Genomic DNA, 18,725 nt, shown 5'->3' on the forward strand with positions numbered 1-18,725 from the left:
GCACATAGATCCAGCATATTCTAGATAAAGTTCCTATTTAAATGCAGAGCTAATGTTGATATTCTTTATGTAATTCTGCACTGTATGTATATATACATGGGCTTTTAAACAATTGCAGAAGCTTACTTAAGAGGGACAGTAACACTTGAAAAATCTGTTTACAGGAACACTACAAAAAAGTAAATTTTATTGGTGGTAAATATTTGTTAGCAATCAAGTACATAGCATAGCTAGTGCAACTGCAAAATTATAGCTGAAAAGCTAACAGAGTAGTAGTTACTTCATCTACATAACAAAACTAGAGCACCAGTCTTTAAAAGGCCCTAAATCCATGGATTGTCAGCACAACAGTGAATACAGCTATCTGTACTGACGGGACATCGGAGGTATACCCTCATCTCCCCTAAAAATGGACAAGAGAAATAGCTAAAGCCAAAGTCCTAAGACAAAAATGAATGAGAAATCTATATACTCTATTATCTTATTGCTGAAGAAAATTCCCAACCTCTGTAACTACAGCTTCAATACAGTTCATATTTTGGCAGTGAATACACAGTCTCTCTTACAGAAGCTCTATAATTTCCAATGAAAATTACGCAGCACTGGTACACCGAAGCATATAGGCTTAAAGTGAACTGAGGCAGAAAAGAATTAAGAAGGAAGTAAGATTAATGCAAGGGTTACTCAATACTCATACGTAGTATTAATCTTGTATGAAAACAATTATATTAAAATAAAACTGCTCTAAATTATTTTCTGTATGTTTGTTCAATTAATAGTTTTGGGAAAGCAAGCTATTTATCTCATCCTAGCACCACTATATTATTTACTGGGAATTACTTTTTAGGCACCCGTGCCTGGTAAAAATTAAACCAAAAATATTTCGGTGTGTGAAGCTTTACGAATGTCAAGCACTTGCCCTTCCAGTCCAATATCTTATCTTATGACTGTTTAGAAGGGAATAAATATAACCAGGATGCTATACAATTATTTATGAAAGCTCAAGGGCTTTTGCAGTTTATATTTTTTTTTCCCTCTTTTAATTACATCATTCTGAGTTAATAATTTAAAACACAATTCAAACAGATAAAGCTAGTGACATTTCAGCTCCTCCATAGAATATGCCGGTATGTGGCTTGGTTTACTATGTCTGAAGTTACTTAAAGTAGTTGTGTAACTATTTCAGCAAAAGAACAACATCACCTATATGACTTCTGGAAGCTCTGGTAAGTCTCTTCTGCAACTACAAAATGTACCATAAAGCAGCCCAGCACATCCCTCCTCTAAGTAAGCCAAGTTCCACTAAATTCAGTAGATTGTGGTATCTCATTTTAAACCATCTCATAACTTGTTCCAGCTTTTACTGAATATCATTGATTCAACTAGAAAAAGAAAAAAATTCTAAAATAATAGAGACAAATCACTAAAAATAATTCCTCTGACTCAGCAGCCACAAACTTTCCTCCATAATGGCGCTGAATTTCCTATGAGAACTGAGGACCAGTTCTCTCCCCAGCTAATGGCTGGAGCTGGGCTGACAGTATTTTGAAGGACTCAGGAATAAGTCTTTACCCTTGTGACTGACTAACAGTTAGGGGGGGAAATTATTCAAAAAGAGTCATAGCCTAGGAATATAGGGCTGTACACACATAATGGCTTTGAACGTCAGGGTAAGACAGACAATGAAAAATAGCAGAACCACTGCGCAGGGCGAGCTAGAGAAAAGGAGCACAGCCCAGGCACAAAGATGAGAACTTGTTCCACACAAAGCGGACATTAAGCCATTCCCATGCTTGACTCAGCCTGAAATTTGGCTATTAAATCTTTAGCACAACCAAAGCCATTTGGGAGAATCAGCTGTGGAGCCAAAAGAAATCTAATCTGAAATCGGGGCAAGGCGGATGCATAACACTGTAACCATGAAGAAAAGAAAAAGAAAAAAGACGACAAAAATATCAGTGTTTGTTGGTTGTTGGTTTTTGTTTGTTTAAAATCTCTGCTAGCAGATTTTTTATTTTAATTCTTTGTTTTTATTTATTTACAATCATCTCTAGTAGAAGAAAAAATTTCAAGGTTTTATAATTTAGAGGTTTCTAGCAACAGGCTGAATTTTCTATTGTTTAAAGGCCAGTTTGTGAGAACTAACAGTTTCAACAGTCTAAAAGGTAAAAGCATTAGAAGGTTCATGCTAAACTGGGCCCAGTAATAAAATACTGACCCTTCTGAAGATAAGCCATTAAAATAACAGGGAAAAAACCTGCAAGTGTTTATCACCTCTTCACTTTTAAGTTATCTACATTTTAGTCAACAGCACCCCTCTGATATTATCAATGATGGATTAATCTTAATCCTCTATGCATGAGAATTTATATCAGGTTTGTTTTGGCATGTCCCTTTTGCATGTTCAAAAAATCTGGCACTTAAGGGAAGTTGAAAGAGTTGGAAACACAGAAAAGAAAAGTCAGTACTGGACCAAGTCAGCTCACATAAAAAAAATCAAAATAGAACTTTCACTGTGGAAATAAGTTTTAAAAATAAATTCACTCAAAAAAATAAAAAAAAAGGACTGAAAGGTCAAGCAGCAGAGGCTAACTCAACCATATTAGATTTCAGATTCACGACCAATCCCAATTGTGTGGTGGTTTCACAAAATAGAAATGAGCCACTGCACAACCAAGCCCATAATGAAGATGCTGGAACTTCCTGCTTAGTCTGCTAGGACATGCTGCAGGCTAGGCAAACAGTCTACCTTTTTCTCACCACAGCAGCCAACATCATCTTTGAGCCACTGTTCATGCAAGTCTAACAAGAAATGGGTACGTGTTTCTAGCTGAAATAGCCCTGTGCGTACGCCAGAATGACAGAGAGACTGTATATACATAAGGCAAAGGCATCTGCCCTCAGTTTCCAAATCAACTATTTGCTACCACTCCAGGTGTAGATATCCTTACACAACACTTGTACAACCCTAAAAGACTGGTAATAATGAGTATTATTTGTTTATTAAACAATCAAAATATCTTAACATATAGTGCACACATACTAAGTGATAATACTATTCAGAAGAATGCAAGCTCTCCTTTAAACAGAAATTAGCTGTATTCATCACTACCAGGAAAACTGAGGCCACAACTAGAAAAAAGACCCCAAACACAATGACACCTGCCTGAGTGCCTGTTCATCACCAAATGATTTAATGTTATAACTCGACAGTTCAAAAAGATACTGTTTCTCTGCCTATAGTTTTAGCAGAAACTGTCAAGAAATGCTTACTGCATTTGTAAAACTCAGTAAGAGTTTTAAAGCCTTTCCTAACCCCGGAGGGAGCAGTCTCCCTACGCAGCTTGTCTGACAACTTCTACAGCTCTGAAAGTTTTCTGGCTTCAACATGTTTCTAGTCCACTAAGAATAAAACTTTTAGAATTGGTCTAAATACAAATTATACACAACTGTTATAATTCCCAGGTAATATACTAAATAAATAGGCATTTTTCTTACGAACTCCAAAGGTCTGATTTGTTCCACCACACTGCCACAAAATCAAGGACCTCTGCTGAATAACTCTGCCATACACACTGTTATTAGAAGGTGTTAGACACAGGGTGTGTTAAGGACAGCCTTACTTCAATGGACATATCCTTGTGTTTCCAACTACTTTTTCTTCCAGGTTCTTCAAACTGCACAATTTTGTAGTACTCCATATTGACAGAGATGTGTTTCATGTATTCACGGCTGGGAGGACGAAGTCCCTGCTTTGTCAAGTTAGCTTTTTCAAAAGCCAATTCATAGAATAGTTGTTCCAAGAATGTCATAAAAAGGTCTTGACCTCTGGCAGAAACTATTTGTAACAGCATGAATCCCATGCTAAAAGTTTTCTGAGAGGATCTCCCTGGATGTCAAAAAGAACTATTTTAAATTTTTCATTATTTCTACTAAAATAAATAAATAAAACCAAGAAACACACACACCCCACCACCACCACCACTCAAAAAAAACCCCCCACAATACCTGCTTTCATGTACCAGACTTAAATGTAGGGATAGTAGCTTCCATCAAATGCCTTCTCCACTCTGCCACCTGAATGGCCTGCCCAGTGCCAGCATTTCAAATCTAGAGCATGCAGTTAAATCAGGGCTTACAATTTTCTGTTACCTCTGCCTTTACTCATAGGTTAAAACCAGTCCTTAATAAGTACCGATACATGTACAACAGTTTGTATACATGTGTATTTGTATACATGCACACACACAAATGTAGTATGTGTTAGTATCACCCATTGTATGGAAGGCCGCTTAAAACACGAACAGAATTTCTACTTTAAGTATTATGGTACAGAAACAGGTGTGTCAAGACCTTCTGCTTTAGTAGGTTATTGGGATGACTTCTTACCAGTGACAGAAAGCTGCTTTACCATATTATTCTGTCAGTCACTTTAGGATTCAACAGCTAGAAGACTGAATATGTGCTTTGGTTGTTGGTTTTTTTTCAGAAAAAAGTAGAAGAAAGAATAAATTCTACCTTCTGCTTACAATTACTTCAGTGAAAGAATGCCTAAGCTACTGAACATTACTAGTTAGTATATAAACAACTATTACCCGTTTAACAAAATCACTGAAGTAATTCCAACTTTGCCTTGAACTTCCAAAAAGCAAGATGTACACATATGGTCGAATTAGTTCAGTTACTCAGAAGTCACTGGAGTAATACCAAAGATAGATTTGGCCCATTATCTACCTGCACAGCACAAATGAATAATGCAAATTTGTATGCAAAGGACCATGAAGTATCTCGGCTTAGCAGTGCATTTAAAATGTATCACTAACTTTCAGCTTCTTGAAATATTTATCAACCACAGGAGGTTCCACCCAGAGCACACTCTATTAGGGACTCACTGATTATTATTTTTTTTTTTCTACACCTGACTCAGAGGACTTTAAAAAACGAGACTGGAATTAACTGCTAAAACAACTTCAGATACTGTTCTGTCACCACAGGCTTCACGAGCCTCTTCCTAACCGTTTGTAAGTCTCTTCCATGTTCTTCCCACAGCCAAGACTAATTGGAGTCTTTACACAGCCCACCTCGAAGGGGATAAGAGGAAGGTAAGAAATTTCTGGACACTTGACTTCAGAAGCCAGTAAAATTAAATTGCATGCCATTAGAAAGCTACAGAAATAATCCTCATTAACAAGCATGCTTTAAGACACCACAGTCACCTCAAAAGTATCACATAACAAGCTAAGCTGTCCTATTAAAATCAGTCTAGTGGTACACGCTAGTTAACATGATTAGTTGGATCAACTAGGAACAAGCTTGAATCAATCACACAAACCATTTAAACTACTGAGTGCCAGCCAAACATTAGTTTTACTAAACTCTTTTTTTAAAATAAAATTAGTTCCTAACCTTGAAGTAATTAAAGCAGTTTTATTGGTCTGTTAAAGGCCAGAACATCTGAAGTAAGATTTTTTTTTCATCCTAAATACTCTGGAATAAACAAACAAAAAACCAACAAACCCAAACTATAAAAAAGCCTTTAGTTTAAGATTGAGCAGTTAAACTGGTTTCATCTAGAAAATCTTTTGTTTCCAATTTTCACTAATAAAAACTAACAGTTATGGTTATATCAGAAGATAATTCCCTGATTCATTATGCACTTCAGGAGGGTACATGCTTATTCATCTAACTGACAAATGCAATCACCTAGTAAACAGTATTAATCCACAATAACATATTCCTGCGGTGTCTTGAGTCAGGAATAAATAAAACCTATCTGCTCTAAAACCCTTCCCCCCCCCCCCCTTTTTTTTTTTGTAGGAAGTACTAGACACAGAGGGTGTGCGTGTGTGTTTTACATTTTAGATATTTCACTTTAATTCAAACAAGTAAATAAAATGTTACTTTAACAGGCATACAGATCTGTTTTGGAAAACACTGTTGGGACTTTTACACATAACTGACCTCCACATTAATTTATTTAATCCCTTGAACAGTCGGTCACATTTCCATGGGACCCGAGCAGCACCGGATGAAACTAGAAGGTCATAACCATGCATCACTTTCACTGATCTTCTATAATGAATTTCAAATTAGCTGACCCATTACGAAAAAAAAAAAAAAAAAAAAAAAATCTACCTGAAAAGCTTAGTGAAGACTTAAAGGTTAAACATATGCAAAACCCATTCTCACCTATTGAAGATTCTATTCTGAAAAAAATACCACTGCAGTTGAATACATAGTATTTCTCGAGAACACTTTCTAGGGTAAAAGTACAAAGCAACAGGTCTGGAAGCTCAAAGCATGCACCTACAAAAATACATTTTTGCACAAGGAAGATGAGCCTGGTAAATTATTTTATCTCAGTGGAATTAGTAATTTCCTTAAATCTTTGCTTTAGGCAATCTGAAACAAGAAGTAACAACAATGAGATAAAATGTTGCTGAATAAGGACGTAAAGCATTTTGGGAAAACAAGACACTTTCACTGAAAAGTAACATTTACTTTCTTGCTTTTAATGGACTTTAAAGTATCCATTTCTCTCCCTCATTTTGAGCCGAGAACTCCGTTTAAAAACAAAACCACACGCACACACACACAAAAACCCAAACAAAAAGACCCAACACCAAGACCTACCAGGCACAAGTCAGACAGCTTTCCACAGGGACTTCAGAACCCAGCATCACACTCACTGCCCTTATGCCCTCGTGCACGCAGATTTAAAGCATCCTGAGGTCCAAAAATATTTCCAAAGCCATTCAGAAACGGCGTTAAAAAGAAGTTACACACCTTTTCACCAAAGCTCTCATTTAACCTCAAAGTACAAAGCAGCCCCCAACAAGTGATCCATCTTTTACCTTTGTTGCTCACTTGTAAATTAATCCCCTTAATCACTTCAGCACTGGCTCTGGGGAGTCCTCAAAGCTGAGCTGACTTGCTCTCCTCTCCAGAGCAGCAGCTCAGGCAGGGCTGGTCACTTTTTTATTATTATTATTTTCCTCCCTCCTTGTACCACTTACGAAAAGAAACTTGCAAAAAACATTAGCCTGCGAAGGCTGCCGGCCATTCCGAACGCTGGGAAAGGCAGCAGCCGGGACACCAGCACCCGTCCCCTCCGCCGCTGCCCTGCCTCCCAGGCGCGGGGGCAGACGGCGGGGCCGGCAGGGCCGGGGTTGGGGGGGGGGGGGGGGGGGGGGGGGGAAGACGACGCAGCAGCGGCGGGGCCGGGGCGGCGGCGGGGCCGGGGGGCGGGCAGGGCCGTTGGGGGGGGGCGCGGCGGCGGCGGGGCCGGGGGGCGGGCAGCTGCCGCTGGCCCAGCGGGGCAGGCCGGGCGGGGCAGGCGCGCTCCGCCGGGCACAAAGGTCTCCATGGCAACGGCGGGCCGAGCCCCCCATCGCCCTCATTCAGCAACACCTCATCGCCGGCCCCGCCCACCCCCGCCACCCCGCGCTGCACGCGCGCTGGCTGGGACCGCCCTCCGACCCCCCCCCCCCCCCCCCCCGAAAATAAAACCAAAAAAAACACAAAAAAGACCAAAAAAACCCCACCCAAACCAAACCACTCTCAGTGATGGCGACAAGGGTGGCAGGGGAACACCCCCCGCAGACGCGGGGCCGCGACCCCGCCTCACAGCACCAGCAACAACGGCCGTTCAAACGCAGGCCGGGCGGCATTGGCACCGAGCCCGGCAGATGCCGCCCCCCTGCCCCTGGCCCAGCCAGGCATTTCCAGCGTTTTCTCTTTTTTTTTTTTTTTTTTTTTTTCCTTCCAGAGTGCAGATCAATCTTCATACATGTCCGTATTTATTTAGGTTGATCTAACTGAGAGTAGAAGTCGATATGCTACAGCAGAATCTCAGCACAGCACAACTTCACGCTGAATTAATTAAAGCTCACAATCTTCAGCTTATCAGTCTCCTATACAAAACATTGCAATTTGGGGTATAGTTGGTTTTGTAAAAAAATATTTTTCTTTTAAACTTCTGCTTTGCAGCCTGTATGACCTGAAGCTATGACACTTGTTTTAAATACACAGGCACCTAGAAATTAAAACTTAACAGATGCTCAAATTTTTGGAGGTGCGTACAGCAATAAAGGGCAAGGTTACAGCTGAGCGCTAAGGGCCTGGCCTGGCCTCCAGCAGGGACAACCCAAGGCTCCACCACAAGCTCCATGTTAACTTTGCCTACAGGGTCACCTCCAGGGTTACCTCCGCTGAATGCTGCCAGGCTCCTTGCACACCCTGAACTCTCAGAGGTCTTGGGTCAAGAATCAAGATGCCGAAGGTGGAAATGAGGCTCAAGCAATATTCAAGACAAATTCTTACAGACCCCTGCAAGACCCTCATAGATGTAATTATGCCTGTAGAAGAACGCTATTGCTCTTTGGTGCAGTCCAAATGTTTAAGTAATTCAATTATTCTGCTGAAGTCTGGAAGACTTGCTTCTGAGGATTTCTTGCTAAAATGCCTTACTCGTTCCGTGCATTTCAGATGAGCAACACCTCTGTGATCGCTACACCAGAGGAAAACAACTGATTATTTTGTATACAAAGATTCTGCCAGGAAAAATAGCCTTCCCTTTTACCTAAGTAAGACCTTCATATTCAAACATTTCATGTGAATAAACTGTCAGCTTAGGCTCTCCAAAATAAGCCCTTCCCTAATCGAAGTTTTTAATGAAACTAAACGTGATTGTTACACCCATTTTAATTTAAAAAAAAAAAAAAATAATCACAGCACACAGCCTTCATTATTTGCTGCTAACATTCAGGCAAAAGGCTGAAGGCCTGGACTGAAGGTGTGCATTTCAGCCTTTTCTTTAAATTCCATATTCAGTCCAGATTTTGAAGAAATGTCTTGTTTCTACTTCTTACAAAGAGCCGCCCCCTTTTCTGAACCATCATGACCATGTACCTAACACCCACTATCATTAATATTTACTATTAATGATTGGGACTTGTAAAATTTCAGTGCACATTTCAGTAGTCTTCTCTCGAAATGTCACAGTGAAGCTGAGGTCAGTTTTTCTTGATTTGATAGGACACAGTATACACACTGCAGAACAAAGAACGACATTTCAGGGTCTGAAGGGAAAAAAAACCCACCGACTCAGCTCCTACCAACCTTCCCTGGGTTTATCCATGCTCTCTGGGGTAGACAAAAGCACAGGGGTTGCCCTCAAATCCACCCCGAAAAGGGGACAGAGGGAAGAACCAGGAAGCACAGGTTCAAAGGTTTAGCATTAGAAACCTACACTAAACATCTGCTGAGGCCAATGCAATAATAATAATAATTTTCAAAAGGATGCAATCGGCTGCTTCACCCAGAAACTTTTCTAAAAGTAAACCCGACAGGTAAATATATTTCTAAAATTTCAAGAAAGTAAAATGTTGCTGGGGGCAATAGATAGAAAATTATAATGTAAAGCTTTTAGTTCCTGAATGGCAAACCTACTAGATTCCTTGAAACTCTGCCAAGCTGTGTCATTTAAGGAAAGCAATGCAAAAATTTATTGTTATTCTCCATGGCTGCCTAGGATGTAGAAGGAAGAGTGTTTATGATAAATTAAAGGTCACAAATAAATGGCAATTTAATAGAAATAAATCTACTCCACATGAAATAGTATCTCCAAGGGGTAATTAATTACACAGCAGTCTGAGTGTGTTCTCCTTTACTGAAATACTGTGAATGGCCATCCTGTCTCATTTCAGTGTGCTAATATGCATCGCCATCTCAGGAAAGTTGTATTGAAAAAGTAAGAAAACGGGCACTATGAAGTTATAGATATTGCAGCAGTGCACAACACACTCAATTTTGCAGTATATTTAATAGAGAAATTTAACCTCATGATAAAATTCAAAGGGATTTCGTTCTCATTGCCAAGATCAATGACTGGTATTAAAATGGATTCCCACATATTCATGAAATAGTTGTTCAATAATTTGACATTTGTACAGATCGCTATGTTTATATAAAGGGACCCTACCTTATAAAACGGATTGATGAAACTGGAAGAAAACTATTTTCATTCCAAACCCATACACTCTTCCTGTCGTTTGAGCATGTACTTTTTCTGAATCGAAAAAATTCCTATACACTTTGAATTGATCAAATCCTGTTTGACTTACTATAAGCTAAAGCTGTGCAAACTTTGAGAGTTTGGACAGGGAGAAGTAGAAGGGAATCCTAAAATGTATTTTAGGCTTTCCAGTAATACTTACTCAAGGAAAAATGCCTTTAGGTTGGTACACTGAGAAAGGTTAGGTGAAGAATTTTTCTATTGCTTATGCAGCACATGAATGCTATATCTGAACCACAATTCGGTGTATGTATGCTAACAGCCACCTCACTTTAATCTACATAAATGCGCATTCCCATCCTTGTCACACTGGTCCTTCAAGGATCAAGAGTGTAGCAACACTAAGTAGATTCTTTGTAATTTGAATGAAAAACATCAATACTGAAATCTGTGCTTTTCAGAAGAGATAAATGTGTAAACATTTCACTGCAGCTTTATTAAGGTCAGAGTTAAGGGTTAACTTGTGCTCTCCTCAATGTGTATAGTGAGCCAACACGATGCATGAACAGGATAAGTTGCTGTGCAAAGCAGAAATAAGATTATTTTATTTAAAGTCACACAAATATTTACTGGATTAATTTGGTAGTGGTTTCTATACTGGGTTGTGTTTTCCTCCTACTAAATCTTTTCTAGGGCACATTTAGCTGTTCCTTTGCTTGACAATCTATGCATACTCAGACAGAGATTACTCCAGAATCTTTCCCTTTTCTCTACTAACATTTCATGGTTTGTGACATTAAAGTCACCATGAAATAGTACTGCAAAACCTCAGATGATTTTCAGAAGCTCAGGCCTGTGTCACAGTCTTTTACTGTGTTTTACTCATGCTTCAGCCTTGACTTGGTAACACCGTGGGGAAGACCACTCTAGTAGAACAAGTATGGGGTTTGTGTGATACTGTGGCTCTGCAGATCCCTCCAGTTTCTCTGCCTGAGCTGAATATGTCATGGAAAACAGTGTAAACAGGGAATTTTGTTCTTGCATAATGAATGAAGAAAGCTCTTCTCCCCATCTGAACAGACAGTAGTATATATCACTTTCTTCCACCAACTTTTGCTCTTTATGTTCTGCAACACTAATGAATAGCAGAATTCTTTTAAAAAACAAACAAACAAACAAAAAACAAACCACAAAAAAACCCACCTATTACAGGCCACAGAGTCTTTAAGACTTACTTTGTTTCATTGTGGGTGGGAATAACCAACTCAGTAACATTAAGAAAGAAGACAACATAGCCAAGCACTTTAGTATTTGCTAACCAGCTTTGTTAGAAGAGCTACCAAGACACATCCTACCATATTTCATCATATCTATAAGTATTTCTGAATGTTTTTCAACACCTAGCAAGAATTTCGCAAAATGTGAACCACTTTTAAGTCAGACAGTACAAAAAACAATTTTAGAAGGATTGGACACTTCCATGACTTCCTGGAAACCAGAAGTCAAACACACTCTGATTCTAGTAGGAACTGACTTAGGTCAACTAGAATTACCATGGAGAGCTAACGCTTGTGGAAGTACTGTACTTAAATCTCAACTAATTGAGTTAATAGTGGTTTCTCCCTGCTACAAAAGGATTTTTTGGACACACTGTACAGAAAATGTTTGAAAATGAAGATTTGCAATTTAAAAAGTTCATTGGGAGTTTCTTACCAGATTTCTAAGAGATACACAGTTTAATTTAATTGTATCTCATGACTTCTGTTTTAAAAGTCTGGTTACCCCTCACAACAATCAAATCTAGAAGGGTGATCTGCTGGGGCAGCTTGATAAAGTCAAACACTGAAAATACAGGTGAATTCAGGGGTATGGGGTGGGGTGGGGTTGGGGGGTAAGATATTGCCTTTTGACAAAATCTACACTTATAAACAAAACAGCTTTTCTCATTTCAGCTGTTTTCCCACTGCGGAGCTCGTGCTTGTAGTACCTGAGAGTTTGCTTCTATTCCTTTTTTTGTGCTGATTGTTTTAAAAGCAGTATGAAACATGCTACAACAGTTTTGCTATGAGATAGGTACACTAACATGTCCATTTGCAATATGAAAACACTTTGCCAACAACGTTCAGCCAGCTTCAATTTCAGAACTGGTAATCTAGAGGCAAATATGTTTCCTCATTCCTAGACTGACAAGCAGTTCCTTTTATAGGGTTGCTAAATACCTCTCATACTGATGGAAATGACCACCAAACCCTTAAAGGAGAGTTACATTAGTGGAAATGGCAAGCACTTGCCACAATGAAACCTGCAGGTGTCTGACAATGACAGAGCTATGGGAAGACTGGTAAAATGCACAGATGTTAGAATCCCTTAATATGACACATTTTAGCTTTATTCTTGGTAATGTACTTGGCTTCCACCTAATTTCTGACTACCTGTGATTTTTAGATTATACAGAATAGTTATTTCTGCTGTTGTGCATATTTTCAAGTATTAGTGGAAAGTAAAGAGGATATTTTGTGCTGCCAGCCTTGGAGACTTGAATCTCCTATTGTCCTTTCCTAGCTGAAGTTAGAATTACTCTTTTAAATTTTTCCCTTGTCCCTGTACAAAAGAGACCGTTCATGCACTCACTTCTCACCCTTCTATGAATGCTAAAAAAATAGAAGAAATCCATTCTGGATAAACTCTGCAAACATCAGTGGAAACTCTACCTAACAGGCATGCTGAAGGTACTCCCAGATTCGCAGAGAACATGGATGTCTGCAACATCACCTGGTCTGTGCATGCAGAGCCTTGCAACAGAAAGCAGTTCTGAGCACTGTATTAAAGAAAGAGAGGTGGCATGGGTAAAAAAAGGGCAAAAAAACTCCCAAAGTAGGCTATTTCAAATCGTGCAAACTGCTTATTTTTTTCTGTTCTTGACGTCAACAGCCTGCCTGTCACACTGGCAATACAGAACCACGGAAAACCAAATTAATGACATGTTCGGTTGTATACAATCTTCAGAGGCCTGTGCAATTTTCTTTTCAAATGTAGGATTTTTCCAGTTAAAAATTATTCTTCAAATAAAGGAAACCTCAAAGGTGCTTTATTTAATACCAAAGTAAGTCCATGTGAAAAAATGGTATATCAGAAAAAAGATTTAAATCAATACTGCAACTAACAAATGGAATGTGAAAATGTGTTATTACAGCTGTGTACTCCATTGCTGGTGTAGTGATCAGTGACAGAAATAATTCACCACCACAACACAAAACAATGTCTGTAACCCAGTTTCACTTGCTACATCTTCTATGATGTATACAAACGTCAGGCAAAGTTCAACATCTGTGATGCTGAAGCTTTGTAATAGTCAAACATTATGATGGGTTTTCTATCAAACTAAAAAGAGTTCAAGAACCAAAGGGGTACTTTGAATCCACAGAACAAGCACACACATTGTTGTGTGTCATACCCAGTCTTACACAGTGTCAGCCTCCGAGTCACTTTGAACAAGTAGAATGCTTTTTAAGTCCGACTTTCTGTCACAAGGCAAAGAAGAAACATATCCTTTTATCTGAAAATTCATCTCTGACCAGGAATAAAGACTTATTGGTCACAACAAGTTATTTTTCTTCTTTCTGAATATAAAAATACTCTACTGGTCTGGTAGCGTGAGGCTGCTACCTGCTCCCCAAAAGATCTTGAAGTTATGCTTTTCACTAAAAAGCATGATGCGATACAGAGGATGAGAGCAAATGTTATACTTCGTATGGAAAACAAAGATTTGGATTTTCAAGCAGACCAGAATATAAACAGGTCAGGTGCTAGTAACCAAAATAAAAACGTAACAGAAATCCATACAAGGAGTGAAGAATATTGACAAACACACTTTTCACTAGAAAAGACATTTTGCATCAATTTTTTAATTAAGAAAATCAATCAGAAGTCAAGATATACTGAAAGCAGCATCAGGAAGCAGCAGAAGTTAAGCTCAACAGAGGGAAGCTGTGCAATCAATTCGACCTTTTGTCAGACACTTTACCAGCTCTGCAGAAATGGGATATTAAGCAAATAGCCATAAAACAGGTTGAATTATTTAGCAAGGGTGGGACTTCTAAATCATCCTAGGCTATGACCTACCTGTGTCAGCGAATCCAGCAGCACTGGAAAAAACAGTCTCCCAGGATGCAGCCGTGGTTTGATGGGAGGGCAAAAATAAGGAGGAGCCCTTCAGGAAACCCAAAGTCTGTGTCTCACTCAATTAGCAAGCAGATGTAACTAAAATTTTATAGCGAAAATAAAAGTGGTTTTGAAGTCAAAGATACAGGGGGAAAAACTGGGGGAGGGTACAAGTGAGTAAAAAAAAAAAACAAACCTGTTTCAGGCTTCTCTTTTTGATAGTTTCAAAACTCCACTTCTTGAAAATAGCTGTATGCTGCTGATTTATTTTTTTTCATGTATATTTAAAATGGACATTAGGAAATCACTGGGCATAGACATAATGTTAATAACTTCTCTTTTTTCATGCAAAATTTCCTTGATAGCTTGGCATATAGTTAATCACTTTCTTAAACTGAGTGCACCCCAACACAGTGGACCTAATTTTTCAATCTGTCAGCCAGAATTTGTCATTAGCAAACTTTACAAAACAGATTAGATTTTTTTCTCAGGCTTGTGACTTGGCAATGGGCTGAAGAAAATGTGTATTTCCATCAAGATTATTAAGTAATTATTAGTTGAGATTAACCTGTTATATAGATTTAATGGATTTCTGTATTGGCTGGGGAAGTTCTCAGAATAAATTGACAAATGATTACCACAAATGAACACAAGGTAACCTGATTGGAAGGAGTCATGGAGGCTGATGGAGAAAAGGAGAACAGATAAAAAGCAGGGAGTGAATCTCATGTTCAGAAAGATATCTGAGGCATTGATACTAACAGAAAAGAGAGAGGCACTCGTTAATGGCTGCACCCACCATTCCTTTCGGGGTGACAGGCGCATTAACCTTCACTTGTTACAGCAATAATACCAGGTGCAAAATAAATCTATTTCAGAGAATTCTTTGAGACAATCATGACTGCTTGGCTACTGGAGTTTAGTTTAGGCTTTTAATCAGATAAAGGCAGAGGTGGTGGTTTGGGTTTTTTCCTCCAAACAGCACACAGTGAACCTGTTTCGTAAGTTTTATTAAGAATATAATGGTTTTGTAGAACAAGAAGATATGGAAGTATGATCATATGCTTTATGCTTTCAGGGTAAATATTTAAGGCCTCAAATTCCATTTGTAGAACATTTTTTGAAAAATATTTACTGCAAAAAACCAAGGAACACTGTTATGCACTCCTGAGAGAAAGCAACTTGGACAGTGATTAACAGACCAATTAAGTGACTTAAACTTCTGCTAACATGCCCTACTCAATCATGCATTCACTCTAATAACTTACTTACCGATGCTACGTTTAGATAACATCCTTTCCACACTGTGTCTTCACTCTGCAGCTCCATCTTTTTCCTCATCTCTCCTCAATCTCTCTCTTTATGTTTTCCTTCCCTTTCACTTTTCTTACCTCCCATTCTTTAGGCTAAGTCCAGTTCCCTGAAGAAACAACAAAAAAATCCCAGCAATCCTCTGCAAGCACATTATTCTCTCTACTGGCATGCTGTTTCTCTGCCTGTCCCTCATGCAAACCCAACAAGATTTGGGGGAGAAAAACCACCTACTGACTTTCCTCTGCATACTGTAGGAGACCTTGTTGCTAGTTGCTAATGCTGTAGTAAGCACAAATGGCAGCAGTATATTTTTTTTAAAAAAATCCAACTTGCTTTCTAATTGCCTCTTTACATTTCAAAATATGGAACAGGGCAGTTAGCACCCCAAAAAAACCCATGCCCCCAAAGCACCAAACAACTCAATTCAGACTGGTAGCCAGACCTGCCATTTCCCATGCAACTGCAACAGGCTGTAGTGCCAGACCTTCATGGCCCACCAGCAACTCCTACCAGCACCCTTGCCCATGGCTCAGCAGCTCTAATTTCAGCTCTGTCTGGGGCACCAGTGCTGGCCCCAGCAATGGTCAGGGAGCAGCAAGCCCAGGGCTGCACTAGGAGGAGTGAGAGGGTGCCACTGCACGGGCAGGGCAGTGTCCTCCCCAAGCAGGGTGCAGTCCTACAGCAATCTCTTTCATTTTTGAAAGGTGACAATATAGATCCCTGCCTACATTATCCTTCACCCCACCTTTACCTGCCCCGTCAGCCATGAGTAACTTTGATCTAGTGGATAATTATTTCTCTGTGCACAGAGTGCTCCACCACACTATTTTCTTCTCCCTCTTCACAAATTTCCAGAGATTTTGATCATTGCCTTTTCCCATGGAGAGATGCAAATTTATTGTCTCTTTTCTTTTTTTTGGCAACACATTTTGCAAGAGTTTCTGCTTGTGCCCTGACCCATGCTGAGCTGTCTGTCAGCCTTTACACCTTGCCTGCGAGTGCTAAATTCAAAATCTGTTACCAAGCTTTTTGAGTAGCAGCGCTCACGTGACATGTTTATAGCTACCAGTAAACCAAGCTGATATACTGTGTAGAAAACATGAGTGGAAACCATCTAATGATAACGAAGAGACTGTTCAGTCTAAGAACTTACTTTAATATTTAAGACCACATTATCTCTATAAGCCGGAGGACGCGAAGTTACATTATGTTGACCCACATAAGAGCTCAAACTCACCTACACTCAAAATATCTGCTGGGAGTGTTCAAGGAAAGGTAGCAATGCATTTCCCAGGGTGTCTTACTAGACTAAGAAAGCTAACCCTCCTAATGAGAACCTTTTCTGGCTGTATACATTTATCAAAAGAATGGCTAAAATCTTCCCTAACTCATGCCTCTTGAAGCATCTTTAAAATACCTGGAAACAGCCATACCTCAGGGAAGACCATCTCTTTCACTTGGCCTCCAGGGGAAAAGGGTTGGCTTTTGGGAGTGTTCATAAAACAGTCCATAGGGCATCATTACTATAAATGAAGTGGCCTCCAAGCTTTGCTAGTGGCAGCAGAATTTCTCTCAACTAGGAAGTTACAGACACTACAGCTGAGGGTATGACAGAGAACAGGAGCTCACTGCATGAAGAAAAACAATTATATCTTCCTAAAACAATCCCAAGGCATATTCTGCAGGAATTAGATGCCTGCTGCGCATTTCTTAAAAAAAAAAAAAAACAAAAAAAACCAAAAACAACCAAAGCCCAAAATAAAACAACAACAACAACAACAGAAAACCCACCTAAACTGGTACATGCCATTTTTATTCCACTTATGGACCAGGCTGCATTCCCTGTGACCTAGGGAGAGCAATTCTGCTCTCACTCACATGCGGACATATCCCATATATGTCAGCTGTTTTGGAGAAGAAAAGAGGAACTGATTCTGACAGACCCACATGTTTTAGCATGCAACCTGGCCTTATTTTAACAATAAAAATCAATGCAAATAAACTTTTAAACTCAGAATAAATGATAATGGAAAGAAGTTACACTTGCACATTTTGAAAGGTCTGAAACAGGTAAATGTTTATGCAATGCTGGTATGCATGCATAGCTGCCATATGCATTCTTAGCGCAGAAAGGGTTGCACCCACTTAAATTACCTTTTCCACACTTGAAATCTTTATGCACTAGGTAGGTAAAGATTAATCCATCTTAGAACTTCCAGAATATTATAGCACTTATAGCTGTATGTAGTACAGCTTTCTAGAAGGTAATATATGACAACCACCTCAAAATACCATGTTCTTAGAGACTGCATTAATACAGCAAGATGTACCAAAAGAAACATCAAAAAGTTGTGGGTTTTTAATGGAAAGATTTTTCTCATACTGTGTAAAACAAGCAGACTTCTCAAGCATCTGGAATTTCAAGCAGATGTAAATAAGTGATAATCACAACTGATAATGATGTCCATGTTTCTGCTCCTTCATGTTACCGAAGACAATGAGAGAATGAGGAATAGTTCAGTTAAAAGTCTTTTGCCAGATGTTTAGCAGTAAGTAGTGGAATAAAGTCAGTCTGGCGATTAATTCACACTACTTCATAAGCTTAAAACATATTACTTAGCCTGTGGGAACATAACTGAAAGCAGTAAGGAGAGCATAGAGCCCAGCAAGGCTATTTCCCCAGCTCCCATAGCCTGTGGAATATTTGCTGTCAGCATTGCTGCAAGAAATCACAAGCAAGGGGTTGTGGAGGTGTGCTTGTTGCCTTGCTCGTGGCTAGTCTTTCACTGAGCAGGATGACAACTTGGAAACACCATCTTAGGTGTCAGCTACATTCCTTAAACCATTCACCAATTCAGAAGCATCATCCTTTTTGGGGGTTCATCATGAGCTCTTAAACATTTTGGGAACCTGAAATCAAAGACTGTGGAACATCATGGAAAAAAAACATGAACGAGTAAATCTCGGTCAATGATAAGGGGCAATGACTTTTCTAGGATTTTTGTCTCCTGATGACAGCTGGCAGTATGAACTGAAGGGGCAGGTAAAGAGGTAGGCAGTGTTTAGTACCGAGCACAAGGCCAGCTGCAGAAAGTCCTTGCTTCCTTTGGTTTTCCTGGCTCTCCACGAGAGCAATTTTTCATATTCTGCATTTTCCAGTTTCTTTCCCCTGTCCCTCACCACTTTTGCTGTTTCTATCAGTGTGTGTCTCTAATTATTTTCCTGCACGCTAAAG

The 18,725-nt window shown here is 39.4% G+C and overlaps 1 protein-coding gene across 10 annotated transcripts in view; it reads right to left on the reverse strand.

The window, feature by feature from the left end:
• The window catches only part of CTNND2 (catenin delta 2), a 680,231-nt gene that overhangs the window by 446,684 nt on the left and 214,822 nt on the right, over positions 1 to 18,725 (reverse strand). Inside the window, exon 1 of one of the 10 annotated variants that reach the window (XM_080382086.1) lies at positions 6,855 to 7,152. The exons of the other annotated variants lie outside the window; for them this stretch is intronic. The gene's annotated coding sequence lies outside the window, so the exon portion shown is untranslated. Of the gene's footprint in view, positions 1 to 6,854; positions 7,153 to 18,725 lie in introns of those variants that run through there. 10 annotated transcript variants of the gene reach the window in all.

The sequence above is a fragment of the Falco punctatus genome (genome assembly GCF_963210335.1).
Source record: "Falco punctatus genome assembly, chromosome: 3".
In the NCBI taxonomy this organism is placed as follows: domain Eukaryota; kingdom Metazoa; phylum Chordata; class Aves; order Falconiformes; family Falconidae; genus Falco; species Falco punctatus.